General features: G+C 38.0%; 1 protein-coding gene and 1 pseudogene across 3 annotated transcripts in view; both read left to right on the forward strand.

The window, feature by feature from the left end:
• The window catches only part of CSMD1 (CUB and Sushi multiple domains 1), a 2222584-nt gene that overhangs the window by 2103104 nt on the left and 95533 nt on the right, over window positions 1-23947 (forward strand). The window lies entirely within an intron of this gene.
• Window positions 3966-4273, forward strand: LOC119516392 (annotated as a pseudogene).

Consider the following 23947-nt stretch of genomic DNA (forward strand, 5'->3'; position numbering starts at 1 on the left):
GAGGTGTTTACATTGTTGTCTTTATTAATTATTCCTTTTCTCAGAGCACATCATATGCTTTTTCATTTAATATAATGAGAAAGATCATTTTACTGCAAATCAAGCTGTTAAATTTCTGTTTTATGAAGCCAATTATACTTTTGATGTTATTGCATTTTAATATGTGCCGGGCACTGTTCTAAGCATTTTACATGCATCATATTTTTGAATCCTCATACAATCCTATGAAGTTCTATTATTTTCCCCATTGTACAAATGGGAAATTGAGACCCAAAGAAGTTAAATAACTCTCCCAAGGTTGCACAGCTGGTACATGATGGAGTCAAAGTTCAGTACTTATCTGATGCTGGACCTTTTGAGCTTACCTACAATATTGTACAAGTCTCTCTAACTACTACAAAGTTTCAGTCTTTCTCTTTACCGTGCATTGGCAGGGGATTTCCAGTTAAGATGTTTAACAAAACTGTTGAAGAAAATCTCCATCTGATCTAAATATATGACCATAGTGTGCAAACTATAAATGCATAAAATACATGGTAAAGCTTGAAAAAAGGGGGGTGGGGGAGGATTTCTATGTGGCAGATAATAGGCACATATCTATCTCTAACTTCCAAGACTCTTTGCTGTAAGCTCTGAAAAGATCAGTTTAGTGCCTTAGCTCCCAAGACACACGAGAGACCCAAGGAAAATTGTCTCCCAGTGTTCTCTTGCACATCCTCAGCCTTCAATATTTCTCCCCTGTGCCCTTGGAGAAGTCACGCTACAACTATGGCTTTGTGGAATCTGATCTGTTACACGAACCTACATGAAGTTATTAAAAGTTCATGAAAAGCTTGGTGGATTTCTGCTCACTGATATCAGGGTGGATCACCTTGTGTGACACAGATGGGATGTACAAATCCATGCAAGGATTGCCAGCCTATGAAAGCCTCTTGCTGATAGCCATAGAATGGTGACTATTGAACTAACTTGTATTCAGTGAGCACTAAGTGTTTTTAAGGCTCTAAATTACAATTGTGCAAATGCTATATTTATATCTAGACTGTCTTCTGGATCACTGTACTTTTGGGGGGTAAGGTATTTATACTACTCAGATTCTGTCATTTCAGATCAGGTTTAGTCCTGTATTTTTAGGGACAACTGTTTTCTTCTTTACATGTTTTGTTTTGTTTTTACTCAATTTCCAAAGATTCCAAAAGCTCAAGTCCAGCTTTTGGAATCTTGATCAGAGTTTCAACTCAAGTTTTCTCTTTGGCTCCCTGATAAGAAATAGAAGAAAATAAAGTTTGTACATACATGCTTAAAGAACTATAAATACAAGTTTTAAAAAATTTAGGTCATTTATGTATTCTAAGTTTTACTATCTGTTAGTTATTGTTCACTTTTAACCTCTAAGAAACATACGTTCCACAAGGGCAGGTATAATTGTCTGTTTTGTTCACTGCTGTATCATTATAAATATTTGTTGAATGATCGAATGAATATCTCAGCCCCCACACACAAAAAAAGATTTAAAGTAACCACTTTTAAACAGTTAGTAAAGTTGTTGAAATGTAAGCCGAGTGGCTCATGAATATAATCAGTTTCCATCCTTAAAGGTAGGGCAATCTAGCCTCTTTATACTGAAGCTTCAAAGCCTGGGAATGCACTGGAATTGGCAGCTCTGTGAGATGACCTGGGCTTTGATGACGGTGCTTGCAGCTGTCTGCTTAAAATGCTTCTGCTACCAGCATAGTCACAGTGCATACATTGTAATGTAAAATTATCCTATATAATTTAATTTTTCCCAGTGTCTTAGTCTGCCAAAGCTGCTATGACAGATACCTCACAAAGGGCTGGCTTAAACAACAAGCATTTATTGTCTCATCTTGAAGGGTAGACTTCTAAAACTGAGATGACACTAAGGCTGTGCTTTCTCCCAGAGTTGGTAGCGTTTCTGGTGATGGCAGTTCTCCATCACGTGGCAATCTCTCTCTGCATCTTCTCTCCTGGTTTCTGCTGACTTCTCATTTCTGGCATCTTCCTGTGGCTTTGACTGATGGTCTGAATTTCCTCTCTATATTAGGCCTGCAGTCATACAGATTCAGACCCAGCTTGAATCAATTTGGCCACATATTAACTAATAATAACATTTTCAAAAGGCCCTATTTGCAAATGGGTTCACATCCACAGTTATGCAGATTAAGACGTCATTATGTCTTTTGTGGGGTACATGAGTCAATAACCAAGACCTCATTACAAATATAGTTTGGGGAAATTAATGAATTAGATATGTATAGAACTTTAAAGGATAATATGTGCATACTCCCTTGTATGTTGACTTATAAACTAATAATTATTCTACAGTATTAGTTGTATTAAATAATTGTTAAATTTACTAATTTTAGTAAATATAAGGATATTGAATTCTCTGTCTTTTGAATAATGATTCTAAATCTACAGTTACATAAAGATAGGAAAATTAATACACGTTTAGATATGCATATAGGTACGCAAGTTCTTGAAATAAAAATCATTACAGAAAGATGGGTAAAATCGTGTACCAAACAAAAAGATTATTTCCACACATATATCACTCATATTGATAATTTTTAGGAAAAAAAAAAAACCTTTTATGATATGATGCATTAAACTATAAGAATTTAGAAAATTCTTGAAGTACAAAATATTTAAAATTTTAAAATACATGTTTTCTAGATTTATGTTTTTATTTTAATACTTTCTCAAGCATGTTCATGATATTATTTGGATTCTTTATGCTTGGGGTCTTAGAACTTGTAATTAGAATTTACTTGTTCTATATAATACCATAACTCTAAAAAGAAAAAAAGGAAAATATAACATTTCAAAGCAAAATTTTACTCTGTAGTGTACACGAATATTTTCCTTTTAAAAACATTTTGGTATTCATTTGAAAATTTTATAATTTATTTGCTTTAGTCCTACAAAATTTTCATTCCTAACCCTATGAAATCTCCATTTTTTTGGAAGTCCAAAAAATGTTGGCCAACTTTTGTCAGAAGCTGTCTAGTTCCTTTGGATTCCATTCAGTCATTTTTATCTTCTTGATTTAAAACAAACAAACAAAAAAGCTTACCATTTCTTGTACACAGGTATTCATGTTTTATTTATTTATGACAATAAAAACACTAAAATTCTAGGCAGAGAGAAGGAAACAAATGGAAACATGACTCTGGCACATCTGTAGAAATGTTTGCAACATTTTAAACTGTTTTAAGCTCATGGAAAATATTCCTTTTAAAATTTTTTACATGAAAATGATGCCCATAAATATTTGAACACATTTTTCATAAAAAGTTAGAATCTTCTATTGACTTGTCAACAAGAGTCATTTTTATTAAATAAATACGTGTGTTTATATGTGTGTATGTGACTATCTATACTGGTATGTTTTCAAAGACACCTGTTTACATTTTGCATTTTCCTTTTCATTCAAATAATCAAAAGCATGTTAGAAGTATGTATGTTTTTGGTAACAGAATTTGGCTGCATTAACATTTGTGAGGAGATACTGGACAGGAGATGAGGAAACAACCATAATATAAGATTTGAATGGTTCCTCCCATTTCAATCTCTCCAGTTCCCCAAATTGTAAGAGTCTTATTCTCCATTTGGAATAGAAGAAAGAGAAGTAGACGAAAGAGAAAGGAGAGCAGTAATGGGAAAGGAGAGCAGTTTGTAGGGTTACTCTGACCACAGGTTCAACCACGGTTTTGCCCCCCTCTTGTTTTTGCACCTACCACCTATTCTTAGAACACAGCCTTATTTTCTTCTCTAGTGGACAATAACTTTATGAGGACTATTCATTTAAAAAAAAAAAACTCATTGAAGAACCGTTTATTTGCTTTTCCCACATTCTTGTATCCTGAAGGTCGGGCTGCAGGTTCTCACCTTGTGGCACTGGTGGTGGAGAGGGCAGAGTACGAGTTATGGCAACTGGAGCCATGGCAGGACAGGCATCTAGAAAGTTCCTTCCCCTCTTTTACAGAGTATTGGTTGAAAGGAGTACAGCTGAAACTGTAACCAAAGGAGGCATTATGCTTCCAGAAAAATCTCAAGGAAAATATTGCAAGCAACGGTAGTAGCTGTTGGATTGATAACGAAAGGAGAGGGTGGACACATGGAGCCAGTTAGTATGAATGTTGGAGATAAAGTTCTTCTCCCAGAATATGGAGGCGCCAAAGTAGTTCTAGATGACAAGGATTATTTCTTATTTAGAGATGCTGACATTCTTGGGAAGTATGTAGAGTGAAATAGATCACTGTTGAAATGGCATCATGTGAAGCTACCCATTCCATTGAAGTTCCAAGATCTTCCATCATGTAAATAATTTCCATGTCTCTTTTATAATAAACTAATGATAATCCAATGTCTCTAAAATTTAATTTCACTATATTAATATAACCATTTCTAAATAAAAATATGTAAATGAGGAAAAGAACCATTTAAATATTTGTTTGAGTGAAGATTTAAAGAACTGAGGCAATTGATGTGAATTTAGTTCAGATCAACAAAATCCTTTCAAAGTCAGAAATAAGGATCTCGGTATATACAAATATTTATATTTACATACATATATAAACATGTTTTCCCTGAAACATGTAAGGGTGAAAATAGTTGATTGATTTATTTCATTGACATTGATTTTTTTAAAAAACACAAAAAAACAGGTATTTACTTAATGTATATTTGGACAGCTAATTCTACTAATTATCCCTACAATAAAATTGAGCCAGATAAAGTCTTTATTGACAATTGAAGTAACATATTAAATTTAGTTTTCTAAAGGCATTTATGTTCTCTTACTATAGGACTTCAGCTAGACTATTTACTGCATTTTCCTAATCTCTCTCCTCATATCTTCCCTTTGACCCAACCACAGTCTCACAAAGATTTTGATACAGTGAAAACCTTCTAGACCACCATCTTGTCAGTTTAATGTTAGTTAGCTGCTGCTGCTGCTGCTTTTTTTTTTTTTTAATCTCTCAGAGATACACTATTCCCCAGTGGTTGGTTTAAGGATATATCTGAAGTCAGAATCACTTTTTTGGATGTTCAGTGAAATCTGCTTTGGAAACTAACTTTCTGTCAAGATAAATCCCTGTTATGACTATATTTATTAAGCTTATATTACATTTTTTAGAATAGAAACAGCTTTTTTTTTTCTAGTATGATTTTGGGTATCACAAATCTAATATGGCAATTGATACTGGCAAAGTGTATACCAAAATGAAATAACTAAATTTTATAAGGCAATCTCCATAAGTAAAATTCAACCTCTGACATTTAAGGCTACAATGCAACTCAGGTTCTCATAAAGAAAGGGAAATATACCAGAGGATCTTAGGTTTATGAAATCCTTTTATGAATCTGCATTTTTCAAAGGTTCTAATGTGCAGATGTGTCAGTTTGGTCTTACAGTTACAGGAAATAAAGAACACCTGAGGTTAATATATGTGGTAAGGATTTACTGTCATAACATATGAGGAGGGAAGGAAGGATAAAAAATTGTCTGAGTAGCTGGAGTCTAAGTTTCCAGGCCAGAAATTCTTCACTCAACGGTGAATCAATATAAGAATGTGCCTTCTCTTAAGTCAGCTTTTAATTGTCTCTCTCAGTTAATCTGCCAACTACCAACTTTCTATAATATCTATTTCTCCTCATTCTGCTTTCTGGTCCTCTTCTGTCTGCTTCCACCTCCACCCCAATTTTTCATTCTCTATCCTAATCTGCATCCAAAGATTAAAGATAGAGGGTCTGACCAAGCCAGTTTGTCACTAACTACTCATATAGCATTTCATACCTGGTTGTTCACTGTGTAGTGATCTTCAGCTCAGATCCCAAATCCTAGTTTTTATGCTTTTTCCCTATAATGAAGCCTTGGGCAGTGGTGCAGGCTATGTTCTTATATTACTAAATATGAGATATGTATAATAAGTTTAAGATTTAGGGTCACACTCATCATAATCCTCAAATAACTCTTGATTACAGTGCTAGATTCTTGTACAAGTTCCTCTAGTGTGCTGGTTTGGATGCATTATGTCCCCCCAGAATGCCATTGTCTTTGATGCAGTCTTGTGTGGGCAGGAAACGTATTGGTGTTGATTGGGTTGGAGCCTTTTATTGGATGTTTCTGTGGAGATGTGGTCACTCAACTGTGGGCAAGATCTTTCATTGGATAATTTCCATGGAGGTGTGGTCCCAACCCATTCAGCATGGGCCTTGATTAGTTTACTGGAGCACTATATAAGCTCAGACAGAAGGAATGAGCTTGCTGCAGCCAAGAGGGATACCTTGAAGAATGCATAAGAGCTGAGAGAGGAGCTGCAGCTTACAGAGACATTTTGGAGACAGCCTTTGGAAGGAGACTTTTGCTCTGGAGAAGCCAAGAGGGGGCAAATGCCCCAAAAGCAACTGAGAGTGCCATTTTGGAGAGAAACTGAAGCCTAGAGAGGAACATCCTGGGAGAAAGCCATTCTGAAACCAGAACTCTGGAGCAGATGCCAGCCACATGCCTTCCCAGTTAACAGAGGTTTTCCAGATGCCAATGGCCATCCTCCAGTGAAGTTACCCAATTGTTGATGCATTACCTTGGACATTTTTTATAAAAGCCAATCCATTCTGGTATTTTGCAAAAAGGCAGCATTAGCAAATTGGAACACCTAGTAAAATATTTCAAGAGAATTATTCTATTATCAGAGAAATTGGGAAAGAATACTGTGATGGTTGGGTTCATGTGTCAACTTGGCTAGGTGGCCTAGCTGTCTGGTCAAGTGGGCACTGGCCTGACGATTCCTGTGAGGCTATTTGAGGCTGGTTGGTTTGTCGGATCATCAGTCAATTGACTGCAGCTGACTGATGATTCATCAAGGGGCGTGCTTCCACAGTGAGAGAATGCAATTGGCTGGATTTGGTCCGGGTGATCAGTTGGAGGCTTATAAGCCGGACAGTTAGAGAACCTTCACTTCTTCTTTGGCTGCTCAGTGAAGCATTTCCTGGGGAGCTCATCGAAGTTGCCGGTTCGTTTCCTGAGGAGTTTGTCAAAGTTGTCGGTTCGTTTCCCGGGGAGTTCGTCGGACGTCGTCCTTGGAGTTGACAGCTTGTTGACGGCTCTGCAGAATTTGGACTCGTGCGCTCCCGCAGTTGCGTGAGTAACTTTTACAATTTGATAATAAGAGACATCTCTCATTGATTCTGTTTCCAAGGAGAACCCTAACTAATACAACTTGGTACCGGAAGTGGTTCTTGAGAAACGGAATCTTAAAATGGGCTTTTACAACTTGTTTTCTACTCTGATTAGATTCAGAGGCACTAATGACTCTATTTCCAATAATCAAGAGGGTACTAAGAGTCCATGGCAGGAGTTGGCAAAGGAAATACGCAAAATAGCACCATTTGATTCTCCTAATTGTGCTCTAGTACGAAGCGAGGCTCTGGGTGACAGCGTTTTCGACACTTTCACAGAGTTTTGCAGTATTAAGAAGTATAATGATGTTGGCTGGCTGCTCTTAGATACTTTGGATACAGTTGTAAGAGAAAGGGATGAGCTAAAGGCTTCAAATTCAAAACTTGAATGCCGTATGACAGATGTAAAGAGTTCCATCTGTGCCCTGAAAGAAAATCTTATTTCCTGTGCCCGCAGACTGGAGGTTTCTGAAAATCAGACGCAGTCTCTTATTGTGCGAGTAGCACATTTACAGCGTAAACTAAAATCTCAACCTCTCAGGGTGTCTGCTGTTAAAGTAAAGGCATTGATTGGAAAAGAATGGGACCCAGAAACTTGGGATGGAGACATATGGATTGATAATAATGACAGTGAGGACATTGGAACCCTGGATTCTGCTGGGTCATTGTTAGATTTACCTGTAGAGGGCTGTCCTGGGGAAACAGCTTCTCTGCCTCCAGTCTGCCCTAAGGAGCCTGCCACCCTTCAATTAACCCTTCAATGCCTGCTAATCTTGTAATCACCTCCCCTGAGGAAGCAGCCCTCACTCTTTCGTCTGGAGAGACTAATCCTGTTTTAAGAGATGAAAATGCAACAGAGTGCCCTGAGGTGAACGGCTTGAGAGATAATTCTAACTCTTTTCATGACCCACCCCCACCACCAGTTTTTGCTTCAAGACCTATAACTAGGCTCAAGTCCCAACAAGCCCCAAAGGGTGAGGTACAAAGTGTGACCCATGAGGAAGTACGCTATACTCCAAAAGAACTGTATGAGTTTTCCAACTTATACAGACAGAAACCAGGGGAATATGTGTGGGAATGGATATTGAGAGTGTGGGATAATGGTGGAAGGAATATAAGGTTGGATCAGGCTGAATTTACTGATATGGGCCCACTAAGCAGAGATTCTGCATTCAATGTTGTAGCTCGAGGGGTTAGAAAGGGTGTTAACAGTTTGTTTGGGTGGCTGGCTGAAACATGGATCAAAAGGTGGCCGGCATTACCAGAAGTTGAAATGCCAGAACTGCCCTGGTATAATGTGGAGGAGGGGATTCAAAGGCTTAGAGAGATTGGAATGTTAGAGTGGATTTATCATGGAAAACCTGCTCACACAGTCCTGGAATGTCCAGAGGACACACCTTTTACCAGGACTGTAAGGAATAAATTTGTGAAACTAGCTCCATCATCCCTGAAGAGCTCTGTAGTCGCCCTTCTCTGTAGGTCAGATATTACTGTAGGAACTGCTGTCACTGAGCTGGAATCCTTAAACACAATGGGGATAATCGGGTCCCGAGTCAGCAGAAGCCAAGTGGCTGCAGTTAATCGCCACAGACAAGGTGGACAGGGCTACCATAATGTAAAAGAGGCTCAAAGTAGCAATCAAAATAATATGACTCGCAGAGACTTATGGCGTTGGCTAATGGATCATGGAGTACCAAGTAGTAAAATAGATGGGCAATCGACTAAATTCTTGTTTGAACTATATAAGCAGAAGAATTCTAGGCCACGTGAACAAAAATCTCCCTTGAATTACAAAAACAGAGAGTCACGGCCCCTTAATCAATTCCCAGACTTGAGACAGTTTACAGATCCAGAGCCTCTTGAATGAAGGGAAGGCCGGGTACCCTTGGAGAAGGACCCTGTCACACTGCCAAAAATTTACACTGTTAATCTTCCTCTCAGCCTTCCCCAGGGGGACCTACGGCCTTTTACCAGGGTGACTGTGCATTGGGGAAAAGGAAATGATCAGATATTTCGTGGATTATTAGACACTGGGTCAGAAGTGACATTAATTCCCGGAGACCCAAAACGTCACTCTGGTCCACCAGTCAGAGTTGGGGCTTATGGAGGTCAGATGATTGATGGAGTTTTAGCCCAGGTCCGTCTCACAGTGGGTCCAGTGGGTCCCCGGACCCATTCTGTGGTTATTTCCCCAGTGCCGGAATGCATAATTGGAATAGACATACTCAGCAACTGGCAGAATCCTCACATTGGTTCCCTGACTCCTGGAGTGAGGGCTATTATGGTGGGAAAGGCCAAGTGGAAGCCACTAGAGCTCCCTCTGCCTAGCAAAGTAGTGAACCAGAAGCAATACCGGATTCCTGGAGGGATTGCAGAGATTAATGTCACTCTTAAGGACTTGAAGGATGCAGGGGTGGTGATTCCCACCACATCCCCATTCAACTCTCCTATTTGGCCTGTGCAGAAAACAGATGGGTCTTGGAGGATGACTGTGGATTATCGTAAGCTTAACCAGGTGGTGACTCCAATTGCAGCTGCTGTCCCAGATGTGGTATCATTGCTTGAGCAAATCAACACATCCCCTGGTACCTGGTATGCAGCTATTGATCTGGCAAATGCTTTTTTCTCAATTGCTGTCAGCAAGGACCACCAGAAACAGTTTGCATTTAGCTGGCAAGGCCAGCAGTTTACATTCACTGTGCTACCTCAGGGTTATATCAACTCTCCAGCCCTATGTCATAATATTGTCCGCAGAGATCTTGATCATTTCTCCTTCCCACAAGACATCACACTGGTCCATTATATTGATGATATCATGTTGATTGGACCTAGTGAGCAAGAAGTAGCAACTACTCTAGATTTGTTGGTAAGGTATTTGCGTGGCAGAGGATGGGAGATAAATCCAACAAAAATACAAGGCCCTTCCACCTCAGTAAAATTTCTAGGTGTTCAGTGGTGTGGGGCCTGTCGAGATATTCCTTCTAAGGTGAAGGATAAGCTGCTGCATCTGGCCCCTCCTACAACCAAAAAAGAGGCACAACGTTTAGTTGGCCTCTTTGGGTTTTGGAGACAACATATTCCTCATTTAGGTGTGCTACTCCGGCCCATTTACCGAGTGACTAGAAAAGCTTCTAGTTTTGAGTGGGGACCGGAGCAAGATGAGGCTCTGCAACAGGTCCAGGCTGCTGTGCAAGCTGCTCTGCCACTTGGACCATATGATCCAGCTGATCCAATGGTGCTGGAAGTGTCAATGGCAAATAGAGATGCTGTTTGGAGCCTTTGGCAGGCTCCTATAGGAGAATCACAATGCAGGCCCTTAGGATTTTGGAGTAAAGCTTTACCATCCTCTGCAGACAACTACTCTCCATTTGAGAAACAACTGTTGGCCTGCTACTGGGCCTTAGTAGAGACAGAACGCTTAACCATGGGCCACCAAGTTACCATGAGACCTGAGTTACCTATCATGAGCTGGGTGTTATCTGACCCACCAAGCCATAAAGTTGGGCGTGCACAGCAGCACTCCATCATAAAATGGAAATGGTATATACGAGATAGAGCTCGAGCAGGTCCTGAAGGTACAAGTAAGTTACATGAGGAAGTGGCCCAAATGCCCATGGCCCCCACTCCTTCCACCTTACCTTTTCTTGCCCAGCCCACAGCTATGGCATCTTGGGGAGTTCCTTACAGTCAGTTGACTGAGGAAGAGAAGACTCGGGCCTGGTTTACAGATGGTTCTGCACGATATGCAGGTACCACCCGAAAGTGGACAGCTGCAGCACTGCAGCCCCTTTCTGGGATATCCCTGAAGGACAGTGGTGAGGGGAAATCCTCCCAGTGGGCAGAACTTCGAGCAGTGCACCTGGTTGTTCACTTTGCTTGGAAAGAGAACTGGCCAGAGGTGCGTCTGTATACTGATTCCTGGGCTGTTGCTAATGGTTTGGCTGGATGGTCAGGGACTTGGAAGGAACATGATTGGAAGATTGGTGACAAAGAAGTCTGGGGAAGGGGTATGTGGATAGACCTTTCTGAGTGGGCAAACAACATGAAGATATTTGTGTCCCATGTGAATGCTCACCAGAGGGTGACTTCAGCAGAAGAAGGTTTTAATAACCAAGTGGATAAAATGACCCGTTTGGTGGATACCAATCAGCCTCTTTCCCCAGCAACTCCTGTCATTGCCCAATGGGCTCATGAACAAAGTGGTCATGGTGGTAGGGATGGAGGTTATGCATGGGCTCAGCAACATGGACTTCCACTCACCAAGGCTGACCTGGCCACAGCCACTGCTGAGTGTCCAATTTGCCAGCAGCAGAGACCCACACTCAGTCCCCGATATGGCACCATTCCTCGGGGTGATCAGCCTGCTACCTGGTGGCAGGTTGATTACATCGAACCACTTCCATCATGGAAAGGGCAGCGATTTGTTCTTACTGGAATAGACACATACTCCGGATATGGGTTTGCCTTCCCTGCACGACATGCTTCTGCCAAAACTACAATACGTGGACTTACAGAATGCCTCATCCACCGTCATGGTATTCCACACAGCATTGCTTCGGACCAAGGAACCCACTTCACAGCAAATGAAGTGAGGGGATGGGCACATGCTCATGGAATTCTGTGGTCTTACCATGTTCCCCATCATCCAGAAGCAGCTGGGTTGATAGAACGGTGGAATGGCCTATTGAAGACCCAATTACGGCGCCAACTAGGTGGCAATACCTTGCAGGGCTGGGGCAGTGTTCTCCAGGAGGCTGTGTATGCTCTGAATCAGCGTCCACTCTATGGTGCTGTTTCTCCCATAGCCAGGATTCATGGGTCCAGGAATCAAGGGGTGGAAACAGGAGTGGCACCACTCACTATCACTCCTAGTGATCCACTAGGGAAATTTTTGCTTCCTGTCCCTGCAAGTTTAAGCTCTGCTGGTCTACAGGTCTTGGTTCCAAAAGGAGGAGTGCTTCCACCAGGAAACACAACAATAATCCCATTGAACTGGAAATTAAGGCTGCCACCTGGCCACTTTGGGCTTCTTATGCCTCTGAATCAACAGGCAAGGAAGGGGATTACTGTACTGGCTGGGGTGATTGATCCTGACTATCAAGGGGAAATAGCACTGCAACTACACAATGGAAGTAAAGAAGAGTTTTCCTGGCATACAGGAGATCCCCTGGGGCGTCTCTTAGTACTACCATGCCCCGTGATTCAAGTCAATGGAAAACTGCAACAACCCAATCCAGGCAGGACTACCAATGGCCAAGAAACTTCAGGAATGAAGGTTTGGGTCACCCCACCAGGCAAAGAACCACGGCCAGCTGAAGTGCTTGCTGAGGGTAAAGGGAACATGGAATGGGTAGTGGAAGAAGGTCGTGATAAATATGAACTACGGCCACGTGACCAGTTACAGAAACGAGGACTATGATGATATGAATATTTCCTCCTCGTTTTGTGATGATTATGTTTGTATTTGTCTGTGAAGAAAATATTTTTGCTTTCTTCTCTGTCTTATCCCCTTATCATATGGCATAAGCTGTAACGTTCATTTTGAAGATATGGTTTTAGGTGATGTGTACGACTGCCAAGTTGACAAGGGGTGGACTGTGATGGTTGGGTTCATGTGTCAACTTGGCTAGGTGGCCTAGCTGTCTGGTCAAGTGGGCACTGGCCTGACGATTCCTGTGAGGCTATTTGAGGCTGGTTGGTTTGTCGGATCATCAGTCAATTGACTGCAGCTGACTGATGATTCATCAAGGGGCGTGCTTCCACAGTGAGAGAATGCAATTGGCTGGATTTGGTCCGGGTGATCAGTTGGAGGCTTATAAGCCGGACAGTTAGAGAACCTTCACTTCTTCTTTGGCTGCTCAGTGAAGCATTTCCTGGGGAGCTCATCGAAGTTGCCGGTTCGTTTCCTGAGGAGTTTGTCAAAGTTGTCGGTTCGTTTCCCGGGGAGTTCGTCGGACGTCTTCCTTGGAGTTGACAGCTTGTTGACGGCTCTGCAGAATTTGGACTCGTGCGCTCCCGCAGTTGCGTGAGTCACTTTTACAATTTGATAATAAGAGACATCTCTCATTGATTCTGTTTCCAAGGAGAACCCTAACTAATACAACTACTTATGCAGAAAGTTAAAGAATGCTTAAGCAAATAAATGATTTTCTTTCAATATACAGCTCTAATGATGTTCTTATATGGGGGAATTGTCCAATATCTGGTTCAGTTTTGGGTATCAGTGCATGCTAAAAGATTGATCCTAGAAAGTAGGCAATGTATGGTACCTAATAAATATATAAATAAAAACAAAACAGCCAACCACAACAAAAACCTTAAGGAATGCTTGAGGGGTAAGTGGAAAAACAACCAGTTAAAAGAGAACCATCGATGGCGTATATAATGTGGATTTCTTTGTTGGAATTAAGCCCAAGAAAGGAAATACTGAAACTCTAAGATTTTTTACTTGAAATCTATGCTTGTATTAGCAGTACTATGTTCATCTTTTCCATGGGGTAGTTCAAATTCATTGTACATCAGCCATTTATGTAATTTTTAAAAGTAGCTGTAATGTGAAATTTAGTTAAAAATTTGCAAAGAATTTTGAAAAACATTTGCTAGTATTACTAAGTGGATGGGGCTAATTCAATATTGGTCTTGTTTACTTGTTAAAATCAGAAAATTACTTAGGATTCTCTAGGGAAACAGAATCAACAAGAGATATCTGTAAATATAAGATTTTATAAAAGTGTCTCACGTAACTGTAGGTATGCATGAGTCCAGATTCCGTACGGCAGGCAGTGAAATGGCAACCTCAGTGAAGATGTTTGATGAACATCTCAGGCAGCGAACTGGCAACTTCGATGAGCTCCTCAGGAAATGCTTTGTTGGTTAGCCAAAGAAGAAGCGAAGGTGCTCTGTCTTGCTTGAAAGTCTTCAACTGATTGGATTAAATCCAGCTGATTGCATTCTCTCATTGTGAAAGACAATCAGTCACAGCTGCAGCCAACTGACTGATGATTTGATAAAGCAGCCTTCCAGTTTATTCACCAGCCACAGATGTCCTTGCAGTGATGATTAGGGCAGTGCTTGCTTCACCAGACACCTGGGTACTATCCCCTGGCCAAGTTGACATATGAACCAAACCATCACAGATGGTATTTACCTTCAAGCTATAGATAGTGTTTGGATTTTAGCTATTTGATAGAGCTATAGTAAAATAATTATTTAAATGTTGTAGGGTATTACTCTGCTAAAATATATTATAACTCACCATGTTAACAGAATAACTGGGAACCTGGGGTAGAAAAAAAAATGCCTGAACTTGAACTCTTGAAATCTTTGGAAATTTCAGAAATGAAGAAGGCAGTGGTCCCAAGAAACTGGGAATTCCAGGACCCCAAGAATAAGACAGAGTTAATAAGGTCTGGATGCAATCAGGAATTTGGGGGGGTGTACAGGGGTAGGAATTTTAAAGACTTCAAACGTTTTTTGTTTGATGCCTCTGAAAAGCTTGATCACACTGGTCAGGTCATAAATTACTTCATAGAAGTTTACTTTAAAATTCTATTAGTACTACAAATGTATAACACTTGTACAAAGAGTTAATAATAGAGTGGTATATGGGGGAAATTATGGACTATATCTAACAGGAATATCTAATATTCTTTCATCAGCAATAATAGGTGTACCACACCAATACTAGGGGGCAATAATTAGGGGGTAAAAGATATGGGGTCTTCTGGGTTTTCCTTTTTTGTGTGTCTATCTGCTGCTTTTCTCGTTGGAACAATGAAAAGTGTTTAAAATTGAGTGTGATGATTGCACAACTAAGTGATGGTACTATAGACATTGATTGTATACTTTGGATGGAATATATGGTATGTGTGAATATATCTCATTAAAATCTGCAGATTAAGAAAAAAGTCATGGAAAAAATTCCATTAGTTCACCCTGTATTAATCCACCAACTCTTACTTTAAATGAACAATATATTAGTCTTTTGGTTAAGCACTGAGGTTAAAACAAAAATTGAAACACAATGTCTGTTCTTAAGAAGCCCTAGTTCTGGATTGAGTATTTATGGGTTTATTAACAGAGCAAATTTGGAGTTGGATGGTATAAAATGTATGTTAGTAGTCAAGGCATCCTGGTATTTCCCCAAAGACTTTATATCCATTGTCTACCTAAGCCAAACTATTCTTGTTTTCTATGCTTCTAAAGCACTAGAACTAAAACTGATTTTTTCCTCCCCTATCCAGTTCACATAGATTGTTAATGGTATGCAGAAATCTTTGCTTTAGTTGTGAATATAAAGAACACTTAAGAGTCTGATTAAATCATTTTACTCCAATGGTACCTAATCATAATTTTCCAAATCAAATTAAATGTGTTGGAACTTAACTTGATAATAAGAAGCACTTACCCACAATGAGTATGACATGGGGAAAATCTGCATTAAAAAAAAGACAGTTGCATCCCTGCCTCTGAGGGATGATTAGAATAGCAGAGAAAATTTATGACAAGTATCTATAATTTATAAGGGGGAGGACTGAAGGGTTTTATTTATGGTGGCAATATCGCCATTGTCTGCATATCTTAAACAAAACAGCTGTTAGACTTCCTGTTTTACTACACATTGAATGAGTCTTTAATAAATCAGAATCATTCACAGTAAAATTAAAATCCAATATTTCCCAAGTAAAATGCAAAGTATTTTGTGTTATCTCTAAAGCATTTACAAGTCAGAAAAGTATTTTTGTGTGTGTGAATAGAAACTGTGTAGTGTACTGTCTCTACTTTCAATGGATCTGATTTGAGAAATATAATTTGTTGTTATTTAAGAGAAGTTGAGGTTTACAGAGTAATCATACAGAAAATAGAGGTCCCATATACCCCATTCATACACAGTATTCCGTATTATTAATACTATGCATTAGTATGGTTCTTTTGTTACAATTGATATTAGACAGTATTATTATTATTATCATTATTTTTAAATCATTAATGTAGTCCATGGTTTCATTAGGGTTCACTCTTTGTGTTGTACTGTAGTAGTAGATTTTTTTTTATTTTAATTTAAATTTTTGTAGCATATATACAACCTATAATTTCCCCCTTTTTACTGTATTCAAATATATAATTCCCTGTTGTTAATTACATTTACAGTCTTTTGCTACCATCACCACCATCCATGACCAAAACTTTTCCATTACCCCCAATGGAAACTCAGTATCCATTAAGAATTAACTCCCTCTTCCCTACCTCTCACCCCCATCCCTGGTAACCTATATTCGAGTTTCTGACTCTATGAATTTGCTTCATCTAATGATTTCTTATCGATGAGTACATACAATAGTTGTGCAGTTATGTCTGGCTTAACTCACTCAACTATTGTCTTCAAGGTTCTTCCATGTTGTCATATGTCAGAACTTCATTTTTATGGCTGAACAATATTCCATTGTGTGTACATATATTTTATTTATCCGTTTATCTGTTGATGGATGATTGGGTTTCTTCCATCATTTATCAATTGCAAATAATGCTGCTATGAACAATGATGTACAAATATATGTTTGAGTCCTTGCTTTCAATTCTTTTGGGTATATACCTAGATGTAGGATTGCCATATCACATGGCTTCTGAAGAAATGCAGCCAAGTTTTCATAGTGACTGCACCATTTTACATTCCCACCAACAATGAATGAGTGTTACTGTCTCCCCTCATCTTAACACTTGTTTTATTTACATTTCTTTAATAAAGGCGATTCTAGTTGGTGTGAAATGGTATCTCATGGTGGTTTTGACTGGCATTTTCCTAATGGCTAATGATGCTGAGTATCTTCTCATGTGCTCTATGGTCATTTGTGTATCTTCTTTGGAGAAATGTCTATTCAAGTCTTTTGCACATTTTTAAATTGGTTTGTCTTTTTGTTGCTGAGTTATAGGATTTCTTTATATATTCTAGATAGTAAACCTTTATCAGAAATGTAGTTTCAAAATGGTTTCTCCAGTTATGTAGACTGTCCTTTTACTTTCATGATGAAGTCCCTTGTTGAACAAAAATTTTTAATTTCATGAAGTCCCGTTTAACTATTTTTCTTTTGCTGCTTATCCTTTTGGTATAAAGTCTAAGAAACCATTGCCTAATACAAGTTCTTGAAGATGCTACCCTACATTTTCTTCTAGGAGTTTATAGTTCTAGTTCTTACACTTAGGTCTTTTATTAATTTTGAATTAATTTTTCTATACAGTGTGAGATAGGTGTCCACTTTAATTGTTTGCATGTGGATATCCAGTTTTCCCAGCACAATTTCTTGTAAAGATTAGTGGTTTAAAGCTGTATGTACCCCAGAAAAACTTATTATTAAATTTAATCACTCTTGTGGGTGTAAACCAATTATAAGTCAGACCTTCTGATGATGTTACTTCTGTTAAGTGTGTCCCAACTCAACAAGGATGGGTCTTAATCCTATTACTGGAGTCCTTTATAAAAGAATGAAATTCAGAGAGAGATAGAGAAAGCCACAGGAAGGAAGAAGCTAAAATGGAACCTGGAAGAGAAAGAAGTGACCAGGAGACACCACCATGTGCCTTGCCATGTGACAGAGGAACCAAGGATCTCCAGCAGCCAGCCCCAGAATGCCAGTCTTAGGAGAGAAAGCATGTCCTTGAAGATGCTTTAGATTTGGACATTTTCCTGGCCTCAAAACTGTGGATGACTAAATTCCCACTGTTTAAGCCTAATCATTTCATGTTATTTGCTTGAGCAGCCTGGGAAATGAAAACACTGTATTTCCCCACTGAATGGACTTGACACCCTTATAAAAATCAATTTGCTATGGATGTGAGGATTTAATTCTCAATTCCCAATTTGATACTATTAGTCTATATGTTTGTCCTTGTACCAGTACCATGATATTTGATTACTGTAGCTTTATAATAAATTTTAAAAATGGGAAGTGAGTAGTCCAACTCTGATCTTGTTTGTCAGTATGTTACTGGCTATTTAGGGTCACTTACCCGTCCATATAAAATTTGATGAATGGATTTTCCATTTCTGCAAAGAAAGCCGTTGGACATTTTATGGGTGTTGATTCAACATGTAGATTGCTTTGGGTGGAATTAAAATTGTACCAATATTTAGTCTTCCAATCCAGGAATGCAGAACTTCCTTCCATTTACTTAACTCTTCTTTGATTTATATTTCAATGTTTTGTAATTTCTGCATGTAAGTCCTTTACATCTTTTGTTAAATTAATTACCAGATATTTGATTCTTTTAGATAGTGTGCCAGTTTAGATGTATTATGTCCCTCAAAATGCTATGTTCTTTAATGTAGTCTTGTGGGGACAGACATATTAGTGTTGATTAGGTTAGAATCTTTGGATTAGGCTGTTTCCATGGAGATGTGACCCACCGAACTGTGGGTAATACCCTTAATTAGATTATTCCCATGGAGATGTGTCCCCACCCATTCAGTCTGGGTCTTGATTTAATCATTGGAGTCCTATATAAGAGCTCAGACAGAAGGAGCTTGCTGCTACAGCTTAGAGAAACATTTTGAAAATGGCTGTTGAAAGCTGATGCTGACATTTTGGAACATTTTCTCCAGTGAAGGTACCCTATTGTTGATGCCTTACCTTGGAAACTTTATGGCCTTAAGATTGTAACTTTGTAAGCAAATAAACCCCCTTTATAAAAGCCAGTCTATTTCTGGTGTTTTGCATAACAGCAGCATTAGTAAACTGGAACAAATACTATTATAAATGGATTTTTTTCTTGTTTTCCTCTTCAGATTGTTCATTACTAGTATATAGAAAAACCACTGATTTTTGGGTTTTGATCTTGCACTCTATCACTTTTCTGAATTTATTCATTACCTCTTGGAGTTTTGTTGTAGACTTTCCAGTATTTTCTATGTTGGATTGAGTGACAGCAAATAGGGAAAGTTTTTCTTCTTCCTTTTCTGTTCTGATGCTTTTTATTTCTTTTTTTGCCTAATTATTTGGTTAGAACTTCAAGTACAATGCTGAATGACACTGGTAACAGCAGGCATCCTTGTCTACTTCCTTTTCTCAGAGGGAAAGCTTTCAGTCTTTCATCATCAGTATAGTATGCTATTAGCTGTGGATTTTTCAAATAGGCCCTTATCATATTGAGGAAGCTTCCTTCTACTTCTAGTTTTCTAATTGTTTTTATCAAGAAAGCATGATGGATTTTTTGAAATGCCTTTCTGCATTAATTGAAATGATCGTATGGCTTTTTTCCTCATTCTATTAATATGGTGTGCTTGATCTTTGATTTTTTTATGTTGAACCATACCTGGGATAAATTCCTCTTGATCATGGTGTGTAATTCTTTTAATGTGCTATTGGATACAGTTTGCTAGTGTTTGGCTGAGAATTTTTGCATCTATAGTCATATGGGATATTGGTCTGAAATATTCTTTTCTGTGTAGTATCTTTATCTGGCTTTATATGGGGGTATTATTACCCTCATAAAATGAACTGGGAATTTTTCCCTCCTTTTCACATTTTTGGAGGACTTTGAGTAGGACTGGTGTTAAATCTTCTTGGAATGTGTGGTAAAATTCACTAGTGAAACCATTTGGTCCCGGGCTTTTATTTGTTGGGAGATTTTTGATTACTGATTCAATCTGTTTATTAGTTACTGCTTTGTTGAGATCTTCTATTTATTTTTTTTCCTTGAGTCAGTGTAGGTAGACTGTGTGTTTCTAGGAATTTGTCTATTTCATCTTGATTGTCTAATTTATTGGTATACAGTTGTTCATATTTTCCCCTTATTATCCTTTTTATTTCCATGGGGTCAGTAGTAATGTCCCCCTCTCATTTCTGCTTTTATTAATTTGCATCTTCTCTCTTTTTTTTCTTTGTCTGTCTAGCTAAGGGTTTGTCAGTTTTATTGATCTCTGCAAACAGCCAACTTTTGATTTTCTTGATTCACTCTTTTATTTTTTTCTATTTCATTAATTTCTGCTGTAATTCCTACCTTCTGCTTTCTTTTGGTTCAGTTTGGTCTACTTTTTCTAGATTTCCCATTTGTAAGATTAGGTCTCTTACTTGAGGTTTTTTCTTCTTTATTAATGTAAGCATTTAGAGCTATACATTTCCCTCTCAGCACTGTCTTGCTGCATCCCATAAATTTTGGTATGTTGTATTTTCATTTTCATTTGGCTCAAGATATTTCTTAATTTCCCTTGTGATTTCCTCTTTGATGTAGTAGTTGTTTAAAAGTCTATTGTTTGATTTCCACACATTTGTGAATTTTCCATTTCATCTGTTATTGATTTCTAGTTTCATTCCATTGCATGAATACAGATAAATTGTATGATTTCAATATATATATATTTTAATTTTATTGAGACTTGTTTTATGACCAAACATATGGTCAATCCTGGAAAATGATCTGTGTACACCAGAGAAGAATGTGTATTTATTCTGTTGCTGTTGGTTGAAGGGTTTTATATGTGTCTGTTAGATATGTTAGATATAAGTTGGTTTATAGTATCATTTATAGTATCACTTAAGGCTTCTATTTTCTTTTTGATCCTCTGCCTAGATGTTCTATCCATTATTGAAAGTGATGTATTAAAGTTTGATGTTCTATCCATTATTGAAAGTGATGTATTAAAGTTTGCTACTCTCAATGTAGAAACATCTATTTCTCCCTTCAAATCTGTTAGTATTTGCTTCATATATTTTGGGGACCTGCTGTTAAATGCATATATATTTATAATTGTTATGTATTCTTGTTGATTTAAATCTTGTTGATTTAACTCCTTTATCAATATTTGTGACTTTCATGATTACTTGTACAATTTTGGACTTTAAAATCTATTTAACTGATATTAGTATACCTATCACAACTCTCTTTGATTCTTATTTGCACTATATATTTTCCCCATCTTTTCATTTTCAAACCACTTATGTCTTTGAATTTAAGGTGAATTTCTTGTTAACAGCATGGAGTTGGGCCAAGTTGTGTTTTGTTTTTACCCTATTCTGCTAATCTCATATTTTGACTGGAGAGTTTAATCTGTTTATATTTAAAGTAACCATTGATAATATAGTACATTGCCATTCTTCTGCCATTTTGTTATTTAGTCTTTGTAACTCTTACATGTTTTTTCTCTCAGTTTTTCAGTTAATACCTACTTTCAAATTTATTTGATTTTCTTATAGTTTAACACTTTTAGTCCCTTTACTTTTGTATATACTTTTCACATATTTTCTTTGTGGCCTAAATTTAGCATCCTAGATCTATAATGTTCACATTGGATTTGATAACAAGTTAAAATCTACTTCATACAAATAAATTGATCCTATACACCTCTGTTGCCAACCATTTTGTTGTACTTGTTTCAAATTATTTAATTATGTACTTTATGTCCCAAACCATAGATTTGTCATTTCTTTTTATGCATTTGTATTTCAGAACCCGTAAGAAATGTAAAGTGGAATTACATACCAAAAGATATAATAGAATGTTGTTAACATTTATAATTACCCATATGGTTACATTTACTGGAGGTCTTCATTTCTTTGTGACACTCAGTGTCCTCTTCTTTCAGTCTGAAGAACTTTCTTTTGCATTCTCCGTAAGGCATATTTAGTGATGGCAACTCCCTCAGCTTTTGCCTATTTGGGAATGTCTTAATTTCTCCCTCATTTTGGAAAGTTTCATGAAATATAACGTTCTTGGTTGGCAATTGTTTTCTTTTAGCATTTTAAATATTTTGTGTCACTGCCTTGTTGTCTCCATGGTTTCTGATGAGAAATTGGCACTAAATCATACTGGTACTCCTTTGTACTGAACACATTGCTTTACTCTTGTGGCTTGCATTGCTCTCTCCCTATGCTTGACATTCAACCATTTGACTACTCTTGTGTCTAGGTATGGTTCTTTTTGAGTTCATCCTGTTTGCAATTCACTGGGATTCTTGAATGTGAATATTCATGTATTTTGTTAAATGTGAAAGTTTTCTGCCCTGATTTCATTGAATATTCCTTCTGCCCCTTTCTCACTTTGTTTTTGTGGGACTTCCATATGCATATATTGGTATACTTGATGGTGTCCCACAGTTCTCTTAGGCCCTTTTCACTTTTTTTAATTCTTTCTTCTTTCTGCTCCTCAGTCTGGGTTATTTCAATTTTCATGTCTTTGTGTTCACTGAAGCTTTCTTTTGCCAGTTCCAGTTTGCTGTTGAAGCTGTCTAGGGATTTTTTTCGTTTCAGTTATTGTGGTCTTCAACTCCAGTATTTCTGCTCAGTACCTTTTAAATGTTTCTAACTCTTTAGTGAGAGTCTCATATCATTTATTGTTTTCCTGATATTCTCTGGTGCTTCTGCTTTCCTTAATCGCCTTGAGTATATTGAGGATCTTTTTTTTTTTTTCTATTTGCTTTTTCTTTTCTATCCTTTTTTGTTTTTTTTTTTTTCTTTTTTTTGGTCTTTTCTGGTATATCCAATGTCCAGTGTTCTCTGTTGATGGATTTTTATCTTGCTTTTTATATTATTCTTGTCAACTTTTGTTGCACACTGTACACTTCAGTATTTTAAAGTGTTAATTCTGAGATTTAGTTCCAGCTAGTGATATGACAGAGATTTCCTTGAGTGCCCAGAGCTAGCAAAAACAAACAAACCAATGCAAAAAGCACCATTCTTTGCAAATTTGCTCTCTTTTACCTGGTGGTCTCCTTCAGAGTTTAACATTTTGATATGAAGATCAGCCTGAGGTGAATTCAAAGTGCAGGATTCGATCATCTTTTCTGAGCCTGCATCTTGGCTTGGGCTTGTTCCTGATCATAGCTTTAAGAATTCTCCTGTTTACAGGAATTTGAATGCCCCCTCTACTCCCTGTGAAACAAACTTTCTCCCCCTCCCAAGTGTTCTATTTTATGACTTACTGCAAGTAATCCTTTACCTCAGGCTGCTTGGATTTAATTGTTTCTTATACTGCTACAGTTGTTTTTATGCTGCTTCTGCCTGAAGGGCAAGTTCTGTGAGGAGCTTCCTGGTTCAATCTTCGAGGATGGTGTCATTGATTTTACTCACACTGACATACAGGCACCACAATATAAGCATAGGTGTTACTCTGCTCCCTCCAGAACAGGGTAAGGGACCCACAATGGGAACACAGGCTGGCTTAACACCCTACTAGGGAGCGGGTAAGGGGCCAGCAGGTGCACCATGGGCCTCTCCAGTCATTTTTTTAAAGCTATGTTTTCTTGATTCAGCACTTGCACAATTACTAAAACCCTTTAAGTTCTGAGTTCTGAGGAAGATGGCCTTGCTAGCTTTTGCCAAACATTCAAAGATTCTGTGGAGGTACAGTACTGTGGATCATCTTCTGCTACCATATTGGTCAGTTGGAAAGAGTTAATTTAGTTTTTTGAATAAAGATGTATAATGTATACATTAAGTGTTTTTGGTTTTATCTACCTTGTCAATAGAAGAAAATTATTCCATAGTAGTTGTTTTCTTGACGATAATAGAAGATCATCTATAATCCATTTTTTAAAAGAAGGAGTATAAGGAAAACTGGCAGGTTGAGGACTTACTTTCAATCCAGCTATACTTGTGGGTTGATGAAAACAACCTTGAGCTAGAAATTTATCCAACTAAAATTGTCAAACTTATTTATATATAAAATTTATATTAGCAAAATGCTTTATTTTGTTACCTTTTCAGGATTGATAACATTTTTAAAACATTCTTTAAAAATTATATTATTTGAG

This window comes from Choloepus didactylus, chromosome 20 (assembly GCF_015220235.1).
Source record: "Choloepus didactylus isolate mChoDid1 chromosome 20, mChoDid1.pri, whole genome shotgun sequence".
Lineage (NCBI taxonomy): Eukaryota > Metazoa > Chordata > Mammalia > Pilosa > Megalonychidae > Choloepus > Choloepus didactylus.